This window comes from Leptopilina heterotoma, unplaced genomic scaffold (assembly GCF_015476425.1).
Source record: "Leptopilina heterotoma isolate Lh14 unplaced genomic scaffold, ASM1547642v1 Lhet_95, whole genome shotgun sequence".
Classification (NCBI taxonomy): domain Eukaryota; kingdom Metazoa; phylum Arthropoda; class Insecta; order Hymenoptera; family Figitidae; genus Leptopilina; species Leptopilina heterotoma.
Window position 1 is genome coordinate 523,850 of NW_025111202.1, and position 12,230 is coordinate 536,079.

At 22.7% G+C, this 12,230-nt stretch overlaps 1 protein-coding gene across 3 annotated transcripts in view; it reads right to left on the bottom strand.

The window, feature by feature from the left end:
- LOC122512227 (rho GTPase-activating protein 7) overlaps positions 1-12,230 on the bottom strand; it is a 317,373-nt gene that overhangs the window by 225,876 nt on the left and 79,267 nt on the right. The window contains exon 1 of one of the 3 annotated variants that reach the window (XM_043627956.1): positions 4,883-4,898. The exons of the other annotated variants lie outside the window; for them this stretch is intronic. The gene's annotated coding sequence lies outside the window, so the exon portion shown is untranslated. Of the gene's footprint in view, positions 1-4,882; positions 4,899-12,230 lie in introns of those variants that run through there. 3 annotated transcript variants of the gene reach the window in all.

Here is a 12,230-nt window from a genome sequence, read left to right on the forward strand (position 1 = left end):
TTATTTCCTATTGGAAATAAGGGAAAATTAATTTATTTATTCTTAAAATAGGTAATGTAGTTTATAATATAATTTTAATATTAGAATTGTAATACAATTTTAATATTACCTACAATATAATTAAAATAAAATATGTTTGAAATATTATAAAAAATAAAAATTTATAATCAAAGTGAGATGGCTTAGGGAGTTTACTACTGGACTCGCAACCGTAAGGACTGGGGTTCGATTCTTCGCACTTTCGGATTTTTTCTCACCTTCAAAGTTATTGATAATAAAAATTTCTAACAATTTATAAATTATGTTATTATAAATATAATGTTATAAATAAAAAATACATTTATTGAAATCTTTCTTTTATTGAAAGACTGTAATCTCAATTTATTTCGAATTAAAAATAAAATTTACTATTGTAAAAAAAAATGCTCAAAATTTGCAATTTTCTTTAAGGGAAATTATTCATAGGGAAACAAATTTCCTGTTTGAAGGAAAATCGAAAAAAACTTTTCCAACCATGTTCGGAACGTAAGAAAGTATTTTAGCCCCAAGGGACTCAAATGGAAAGTGATTCCTCGGCATAAATATAAAATGTCCTTTTCCGAACTCAGAAATTTACTGACACGTCTGTAAAAATATTTTCTTAAAAAAAAATATTCTCACGATTTATTTCTCTCTATATAATAAAATTTTCAGATAAAACAGATTTTCAGTTAAACTACAGAAATTTCCGATGGTTAATATTTTTGTATGTAATATAATAACAGTAATAATAACAAAAAAAAAAAAAAATTTCGCATGCGCGTTGAAAATAAAATTGAAAATTTGGTTGACAAACGAAGTTGTCGGTTAATTTGTTTACATGCGATGATGCGCGCGCGAGAGGAAGAATAATAATCTCACTTTTCTCTCGTGACATAAGGGAACCGTATAATTTTCCTTAATCATCGGTAGAAAGCTGAAGTCTCCATCATCGTCACTTGGACTTGTAATCATTGGGCACGAATTCTCTTGTTTCGATGCACTGACCGATTATTATTATTATCATTATTCTCGAGAAAGTATTTCAAACACATTATTTAAAATGTATTCACACTCATCATCAAGTTCATGTATGTAAATATTTCAAGTGACATTGTAATTAAGAGGAAAATTTTTTCAACTTTTTATTGAATCAAACTTATTATGTCTAACTTATTATTGACTCAAAATTATTATGTTTAATTCAAAAATAATTTTTTGTTAAAAATAATTTGTTGTTACAGAACAAAGATAATTATGTTTGATTCAAATATATTCTTTTCTCAGCGGAGAGTCGGAAATTGAGGAAGAATTCAAAAAACAATAAGTCGATTTCAGACAAAAATTCATTGTTTTTTTTAAATTAACTATTTTTTATTTTAATTTTAATTATTCAAAGTTGGTTTAATAATTAATTAGGTAGTAAATATTTTTACAATTCTATTTTCAAATTATTTAACGTTTTAAAAATTTGAAAGAATTTGAAGCTACGAACTATAAAATAAAATGCTTAATATTTATAAGTTACTTTTTAATTCTGTAAGCTTTTAAAAAAAATTCAAAAAACTAAGAATCAATTAAAAGTTTTAATTAAGATGATAAAAATTAGAATACAAACAAATTTTGAACTACGAATTGTAAAACAAATCGCTTATAACCAACTACATTTTAATTATTGTTCAACTATTGAAACTAAAATTGCAAAAATTAAAATATAATTAAAATTTTTAATTAAAATTACAATTTTTAATTGAGATAATAAGAAACAGGATTTATAAAGAATTTTAAACTTAAAATTGCAAAATATGCCGATTAATAATAAACAACTCTTTAATTAATTAAATTGTTAGAAATAAAATTAGCAAAAATTATAAGTTTAAATCAATTAAAATTTTTCATTAAAATGATTTTAAAAAAATAATAAACAACTCTTTAATTAATTAAATTGTTAGAAACAAAATTTGCAAAAATTATAAGATTAAATCAATTCAAATTTTTAATGAAAATAATAATAAAAAAACTAAAATTAAACTGGTAGAAATAAAAATACAACAATTAAAATATAAAATTTAAATCAATTAAAATTTTTAATGCAGACGATAAAAAATAGAATTACAAAAAATTTAAACTACAAATAGTAAAATAATTCACGTAATAATAAATTACTTTATAATTAATAAAACCATTGCAAAATTAAATTGCAAAAATTTCAAATGAAAATCGATTAAAATTTTAAATTGAGATGGAAAAAAATAGGAATTTAAAAACCATTTTAACTAATAATTATAAAATGAATTGCGTAGTAATAAACTACTCTTTAATTAATTAAAAATTTAATTTAATTACTTAATCAATTAATTAATCGAAAAGAAATTAAAATCAGATAAGATTTAAAATTGATTAACCTTTTTTTGTTTCAATTGTTCGTTCAATTATAGTTTTTTTTTAAATAGCGTTTTTTGTATTATAGTTTAAAAAAGGCTTTTAAACAATAATAGACTGATTAAAAGTTCCTTTCACACGTACGGCACTATTGCATCACTCTTAAGTGGTTAATCGAGTAAATAGGAGAATGATCGAAAGTATCATCGATAAAACTTAATCCCGATCCTGAAGTAATATTTTCAAATTTAATCGCTGATAAGGTCACATGTTCAAAGTGACCAACGAACAGCTTTTTTCGATTATTGTAATTTATATTCAATCTTGACCTCTTTTTCCGAACTGTGCCTAACTTTTATACATGTACAATTCACTTTGTTCTCTGATTACATATAAATTCCGATTTATTCACTTAATTTATTCAATAATATCAAAGTTTTTCGATAAAATAAAGAATAAGAAATTTTATAATAAAATAATGAAAAAATAATGAAAAAAATTTTCAATTTGAAGAAAATAAATATATATAAATAAAATTAGGAATAATTATCAAACGGTATAATTATAAATATTGTATTATTATTATAATTATAATTACTGTTTTTCTAAGGAAAACATTCTACTTTCAAGTGGAATACTTTTTTTGAGAAATTAAGAGGATATTAAAAGAGAATATTAGAATATTTACAATACAAATAGTTAGAATGTAAATATTCACATTATAAATATTTATATAAAGTTTGTAATTATTGTACGAATCATAATATTGTATAATACATAATAATTAGATAATTCAAAAATCTTTAATTGGAGTGATAAAAAGAAAACAATGTAATATTCAAAATAAAACAAAATGACTCTAATAAACAAGCAACGCAATAATGAAATTAATAACATAGCAACATAAATAATGCATTAGCAGTACTAATAAAAAAAATACATACACACTATTTGATAAATGCACGACCCCATTTCCTTGACTCTCTCACCGTTTTTATAATGAATCAAAGCACACACACACACAAATATCTTTACACTATAAACGCGTAATAATATAAATGCAAATTAAATGAAATTACGATTATGGAATTAATTAATATCATCCATATAGATATATTATAGTCATGCGAAATAAGAGGGGCAAAAAAATAATAATTATATCCTTAATGAATATAAAGAAGATTTTTATTAACGAAAAAAGGAAGAGAAAAATATTATGTGCAACAGAAAAAGAAAATTGATCATCATCAGTAACGGAGAGAGAGAGAGAGAGAGAGAGAGAGAGAAGAGAGAGAAGAGAAGAAAATTATTTGACGACGATTGGCTTGTTGTGTATTACTAGAAAATGTTTATACTTTCGATTGCAAATGATGTGGAGAGAGAAAAGGTGTCACAAAAAAGCAAGAAAACGTGAGCAACGATGCAGTTACTGATCGAAGTTACTTTATACGTGAGCTTTTTCAATCTCTCACGTGACATACTTTTTTTTCTCATCGTCTCTCCCTCTCTCTCTCTCTCTCTCCTCGAGCAATTCCATTGACTTTAACGCTGTCATTATAAAATGTCGATATAGACAAATACTGTCAATATAATTAGTGAATTGCAAAAAGCGTACTATTCACATTTTCCAAATATAATATTTATATTTTTTTATTCAACAATTTTTATTATAATAAATCAACGTTTAATTCTTTTAAATATAATAATTATTGTTAGTTTCTTACTATATTATTTATTACTATTTTAATTTTATTTCAATAAAATATAAATTTTTCATTATTTTTATTATTATTATCATTATTATTTTATTTGCGGTATTATTTAGTTTCAACTATCAAATGTTGCTTGCGAAACACTAGCTTTAATTTATTATTATAAAAAGCAAATTTACCAAATTTTTTATTTGAAATAATTCAATAATTTTGAGACTCAAAATTAATTAAAATTTTGAAAAATATTCTCAAATATTCAAATTTTCTAAATTATAAAAGTTAAAGAGTTATAACATTTTTTTTTGTTTAATATTTATTCAATTTAGAAATAAATAATCAAATTATTCAATAATTAAAAAAAAAATTCACATATTACCGCAAATTATGTAAAAGAAAATAAAAAAATTTTAATTCAAATTCTTGTCCCAAATATTCAAATTTCTTCTATTAGTATAAGTATTTCTATATTCATACCTTTAAAAATTGTCCTATCGGAAAAAATATCCAGTAAATGAAAAATGTAATAAAACGCAGTACATTTTCATCTAATATATATTTTTTACTATGGGAAAAACTAAATATGTTCTTTGGAGTAAAAAAGTATTCCAACGAAAATTGGTTAACTTTCACAAACAACACAAAAACACGTGGTCACGTAAAAAATTCGCGATTAAATATTATAATTCTTTCAAAGAATATTATAAATTAATATATTTTATAAAATATTATACTATAAATTCGATAAAATATTTTTTTTTAATTTTATCTACCTTTTTTATCTACCATTTGCTCGACAAGAGCAAAAATTTTTAAAATCAATAAAATTGTGGCACTTTAACATATTAAATGTTAAATTATATCAAAACCATGTGCACGTTCACTAAACACACTCTATACACCATTTTCTCGTTATACTGAAACTTATACTTAAGAGAAACCAGTATTTCAACGAATTGCGTATATATATAAATATATTTTTACAAACAAAAAAAAAAGGAAAGAGGAAGAAGAAGAAAAAAATAAACATTCTTTGATGCACAGAAGCGTTGCAATGTTCCGCGGAGAGGCAGCGACGTACACGAGGCGACTGACAGTCTGGTTACATCGTAAACTCCATGAGCTGTCGCAAGAAAAAGAACCAACTCCTTTCAAATATATGTATATATATATGTGTGTGTGTGGAGGAGGAGGAAAAGGAGGAAAAAAAAGAATAACAATCAAGAAATAAAAAAGAAAGAATCGTCCCGAGTAAGACAAAAGCCAGTATGGAGAAAAGTGACAAGAAAGATTTATTGTCATTGTTCAAATGAAAGGGAGTTTCTAAAATTACATCAATTTATTGTCCATGTAAAAAATTTTTTTTTGAATACTAACTTGAAGACTATTCTTGTTTTTGGGAGAAAACACAAAAAATTTCTTTTTGATACTAAAGTAAAGATTACTCTCGTTTTTGTGAGAAAAAACTAGAAAATTTTATTTTACACTAAGGTAAAAATTACTCTCGTTTTTGGAAGAAAAAACCAGAAAAGAAAATCAAAAGTAACAAACTAAATAACTCAATTAAATATTAAATAACTTAATTCTTGAAGAACTATCATAAAATTATTATTTATAAATTATTTAATGAATAATTTTACTTAAAAATTTAAAACTTAATTTGATTTCAAAAGAGTTGCGTTTACAATATTCATAAATAGATGAACTTTAAAGGTTTAAAGGGAGAAGCAAGAAAGGTTTAAATTTTAAAGGTTTAAATTTGAAATTTTAAAAACAACTGATTCCAGAAATTTAATTATTTTCAAAAGTGATAAACTTCGTCGCATAAATTCAATTGTGTTCAAAGATTTAAAAAAAATTCTCGTCAAAATTTCAATTATCTTTATAAATAATAAAATTCTTCTCCAAAATTCAATTATTTTCAAAAAATTTTAAAAATTTCTTGTCAAAATTTCAATTATTTTCAACAAATTTCCTCATTTCAATTATTTTTAATATCTATTTTAATATAATTTTCCAAAGGAATTCAATTATTTAAAAAAAAAATTTAATAACAGTTTCACAGGAATTCAATTACTCACCAATTTTTTATAAATTTCTTCGAACCAATTCAATTATTTTTAATTTTCTAATGAAGTTTTTCGAAAGAATTCAAATATATTCAGAGAATTGAAAAAAAATAGTTTTGAGAAATTCAATTATTTCGAAAAATTTAAATAAAATTCTATTAAAAATTCTATTATTTAAAAAAATGTTGACAAAATTCTTTACAAGATTTAGTTAATAAAATTGCAATTTTAATAAAATTTTCCTATACAATTCAATTATTTTTAATATAATTCTTCTTAAGAATTCAATTATTTAAAAAAATTGGCATAAAGTTCTTCGCAAGAAATCAATTATTTTCATAAGTAATAAAATTTTTCTCGAGAATTCAATTATTTAAAAAATTTTTAATAAAATGCTTTACATAAATTTGAAAAATTATAATAAAATTGATCATAGAATACAATTATTTTCGTAAATTATAACATTCTTCCTAGGAATACAATTATTGTCAAACATTTTTGTAAAAATCTTCAATACAATTCAATTATTTTCGTAAAAAATAAAATTCTTCGAAGCAAATCAATTATTTAAGAAATTTTCATAAAATTCTTCCCAAGAATTTAATTCTATTCAAAAATAAACATTTTCAAAGGAATTCAATTATTTAAAAAAAATTTTTTTTAATTCTTCGTCAGATTTCAATTATTTTCAATTTCATAATGAAATTTCTCAATAGAATTTAATTATTTTCAAAAAGTTTTAAAAAATTCTGAGAATTTCAATTATTTTAAAAAATTTGAATAAAATTCTTCACAAGAAATTAATTATTTTCATAAATAATAATATTTTTCTCCAGAATTCAATTATTTTCACAAATAAATTTTTTCATAGGAATTCAATTCTTTAAAAAAATTTTTAATAAAATTTGTTGTAAAGAATTTAATTATGTTCTCATCTTAAATTTATTATAAAACATGAAGAAATCTATCATTCCGAGTCGAAGACTCGGAGTGATCGATTTCTTCATGTTTTATAAGAATATTCTCACAAGTTATTGAATTTCAAAAGGTTTGAATTTAAAAATCTTAATTCTTGTAGAAAAATAATAATGATTAAATATTTATTTAAAAAATAAGGTATTAATGTTTTCGAATAATTTTACAATTAAAGAAATTCCTGAATAAATGTAATAGAACATTTTTTTTTGATTTTTTAAATAATTTTTGGAGTGAATCAAAATATTCTTTAGGGACAGGAAAAAAGTCAAAATCAGTCAGGAAGAAGTTTGGAAATCAGGAAAAAGCCAGGGAGAAAGAAAATTAAATTTTTGTGGCAACCCTGCCTAGGATTAAAAATGAATATTTTACTCCCTAGTATTAATAGATCTAATTTTAGTCCCTAGGGTAGAAATGGTCATTTTACTCCCTTGGTTCAAAAGATGAAATTTTACTCCCTATGCGATTAAAAAAGAATTATAAGATTAAATAATTAATAATATTCAATTTTTAAATTTGCATAATTCTATTTACATATATAAAAAAATTAAACAAATTAAATAAATATTTCCTTGAATAAAAGTATGAAACTACCGAGTAATAAAAAAGGGTATTAAAAAAAGGAATTTTGATTAGTTTTATTTTTTTCTAAACGTTTCTAATTTTTTTATGATTTTAATGAAAACGAAAAAAAAAATTTAATGAAAATTGCTTTTACGACGAAAATGAGAAGAAAAAATAGATTAAAAAATAGTAAATAACAGTTATATAGTATAAATTGTAGCAAAACTGACATCGTGGACTATGATGTACACATATATGTATATATATGTATATAAAATGTAGAGAGGATCATTTATCATTTTATATAAGCATGAAGTAACATGTTTGAATATAACGAGTGGTAAAATAATTCGCTGGGTGTTCCAGAACGATCGACGACATGATTAATACATTCAGGTGAATTTTAAGCAATTCTCACGTATATAATGTCAGTCGCTCTTGGTATAAACAATTCCCGATGTTAACACATCCCGCACATTGAGGGGCAAGGGGGTGAGAGAGGGAGAATTAAAATAAATGGACTTGTCCCAACTTGCAAGAGTTTCACTATCAGGATGGGCGTCCGAAAAAACTCTGTTATATTAACATTCGAAAGTTCTACAATTTATTCTTTTCATTCATTATTTATTTTCATTCTTATTGTACATTTACTTTTTAATTTAATCTATTTTATTTTTTAACTTTACTTTTTGATTAATTCTTTTCTCACAGAGATTGTCTTTTCATTCATTAATTTTATTAATTTATTATTTAAAAAATAACGAATTGATAAATAAATAAGTTTACATTAATAACGGTTCTTAAAATTGCTATTTAGCAAATAAATAATGTCACTTAGAAAAAAAAAGAATTTCGGGACTAATAAAAAAAAATAAGAAAGACTTTAAATGTATTAAAAGTAAAAAATTAATTTTTCTTCGAATTTTATTATTTCTTAAATTATTTTATAAAAATATTTGTAAATTGTAATTAATTAAATAAATAATGAAATGAAGCACATAGTACCTAGTAATTTTATTTTTGAAAAATTTAAAATATAAGTACCAAATTATAGAAACGAATAGTGAAAAAATAAATTTGGTTGAAAATGAAAAGAAAATTTTTTGCAGACTAAATATTGTCAACAACAATAACAACAACAATAATAATTGAAGATGCAACGTATTTAAAAAATGACCATTTTTGGTGAGCACGATAAAACTTTTGCTGACGTCAGTGTATTATACGATTATCTCGTCGAATATGCTTACCTCAGATTGTAACTTCATCTCATTATAATTATTATCGCGTGGGTGTGCGCGTAACAGCGGAAAGTACTGAAATTGAGCAATATTACACTTTTCGTATGCTCCGCGAGAGTGTGGTCGATATATATTATTGTTTATCATAAATAAATAAATAATCATTTTTCAAGACCGATGCGATTATTTATAATATTGTTTTATTATTTTATAATTTTTTATATATTTCTTTTTATTTGCATATTTATCGTTATGCTTATTAACTTTTTCTCGTCTCATAGCTTATTTATTATTTATGTTTATTTTCTAATTTCTATATTTTTATTTATTTTTTATATTTTTTATATTTATTTTTTTTATATTTGTTTATATTTAGTTAATAATTAATTTACTATATTAAATTATTCAAAACTTGAAAAATTTTTGCTTTACACAAATTGTGACGTAATAATGGTTCCAATGCCCTTAACAAATATTTAAATAATTATTCTAATTTATTTTTCCACACTAATACAATTTTTTAAATGATTTCGATGTAAAAAAATTCTGAAATTTAACTATTTCAAAAAAAAAAAAAATACGATTGTAATTTTTGTCAAAATTCATTTTTTTGTACAATTATTTAATATTTTAATAATTTTTTAGGAAAATAGTAAATTAATAACATTTTAAAATAAACATTTAAATATTATTACAGTTTTACAACTATGGAATTTTTCAAAGATTTCAATATTCAATTCTTTTCAAATTTAATTATTTCTAAAAATTTCTACTATAACGGTTCTAATATTTAATTATTATTATTATTATTATTATTATTATTATTACTATTATTATTATATCTGAAATTTTAATTAAAATTCATTTTTAAATCCATTCTTATTAGAAAGTAATACAAGAATTCATCTTTTTTTATAAAGAAATCAGTAATTGATGGAACAATCGATTATTTCTTAAAATTGAATTTTTATAAAGCATTTTATCAAAATTTTTGAAAATAACTGAATTCTTTCGAAGAATTCTATTTTTTATAAAAAAAATAATTAAATTCTTGCAACTAATTTTATAAGAATTTTATTAAATATTTCAATTCCTGTGAAGAATTTTATTGTGAAAATAATTGAATAATTTTTATTCAATAAAAATTCTTATTTTTGAATTTAAAAAAAAAAATTCAAAATATTTCTAAGTGTGGTATTAATAGAAACGTGAGTCGACAAAGACAAATGGAAGAAAATATAATAATATGTTAAACAATATAAAAATATTGTAATATTTTAATGAAAAATAAATTTAATAAAAATAATAATAAATTAATAATGAATTAAGCAATAAATAAAAATTAGGAAAATCGTAATAAATAAAAGCAAGATAATAAATTTTCCCCCATAATATGAAATACATGAATTGCACTGATTGCATCTGTCGCTGTCAAGAATGTCTGTTCGGTTGTAGAAAAACATCAATGAAAACTAAAAGTGAAGTTGAAATGATTGATAATATAGTTTTGTTCGTAAGTCCCGAGAATGTTAGAAACCCTACATATATATACCTCTTTGAACAAAAGATGAGGTGCGCTCATGAGTTAGATGCGCGCAAATTGCTCATAAATTATAATGAGTTAAGTGATGCTAAAACGAATTCTTAATGCCTTATTTGCAATCGTTGTCGCGTGTGAAAGTGTTCAGATCGAAATAATCTCTCGAATTTTTTTTCCTTCTTCTCTTTTTCTTTTGAATTTATCTTTTCTTACAGATTCATTTTCATCTCTTTTCTTATATATATATATATATATGCGTGCGGCGCAATCCAACTATACATTATACCATCGCTCACATTTTAATGTTCTTCTTCCGGGATCACTTTATCTTTTTATAGTTGATCGCTAATTAAGTTTACAAAAATATGCTCTGGCAATAATCATCTCTTATTTTATAAGTACAAAAAAAATATATATTTCAACTCGTTAAAAATTAATTTCCCCCTGTAGGAAATTTTATTTCTTTTTTTAAATTCCTCCCGCACTGAATGTCTTCTTTTGAGTAAATCGCGATATTTTTAATTTAAAAAGTTAATTCACAACAGATCGTTTATTAATTAAAAATTCATTAAATAACTGATTAACTAATTAATTTATTAACTATTATTAATTAGTTAATTAATTAATATTAGTGAATTGGAGTTAATTTATAATTAAATATTCATAAATAATTATCATTAATCAAATGATGAATGCAGCATATAAAATAATGAAATGATTATTGAATTATTGCAGGAGGAAAAAAAAATGAGGTAATTCGGCTTCTGGTGGAAACACGTGTCCAACTTTGTTTTCAAGACAAACCGAAGCACCAGCTCGTTGCCATAAATTATGGAGATAACGCGAGAGAGCATTGGAATGCCGCGGCGAGCTGAGTGAGCAGACCTTTTAATATGGGAGGTATGTAAAGTCTCATAAACTAATTAATAATAATCATTTTGTCTGCGATTTGTGCTCGTTGTGCTCATTCTGCTTTTTATTTTCTTCTTCTCTTTCTCTTTTTTTTGTCTGAGAGAAAACTACTTTTTTTTTTTACTAAAATGAAACTGATTATATAAAAACAAAAAGAAGAAGAAACTGCTTTGTGAAGATTGAAAATAGCAGTAGACAATAATTATTCTGATTATGACCAGGGAAATTTTTTTCTTTTCATTTTAATCAAAATAGATAATAAATCCCGAGAGCATCTGCGCGTGATATTCTTTCGAATACATCCCTTTAATGAGTTATTAACTCGTAAATTGACTCTTAAAACAAGTTTTATAGTTTGATTTTGTGCACACTCAGAAAACCAGTTTTCGTCTCAAACCAGAAACATATAAATATAGAATAACTGAATGTTTTGAGTTTAGAAAATTTTCCCCGTCAATTTGGATCAATTTAGAAATCTTTAAATATGGGGAATTTTTTTACTTCTTTTTTGTGAGAAGATATTTTGTTCACTTTTTGAAAATTTTCTTCAGGGTTGCCACAAGTCAGGGAAGTCAGGGAAAAGTCAGGGATTTTTATTAAAAGTATTGGAAAAAATTAAATTTTTAGAATTTATAAGAAAATTCTGAATTTTTGTGTCTTTTTTGTTTGAATTTAAAAAGAAATTTTAAGAACAACTGATTACAGAAATTCAATTATTTTCAAAAGTGATGAACTTCTTCGCATAAATTCAATTATGTTCAAAAATATTTTAAAATCCTCGTCAAAATTTAAATTATCTTTATAAATAATATAAAATTCT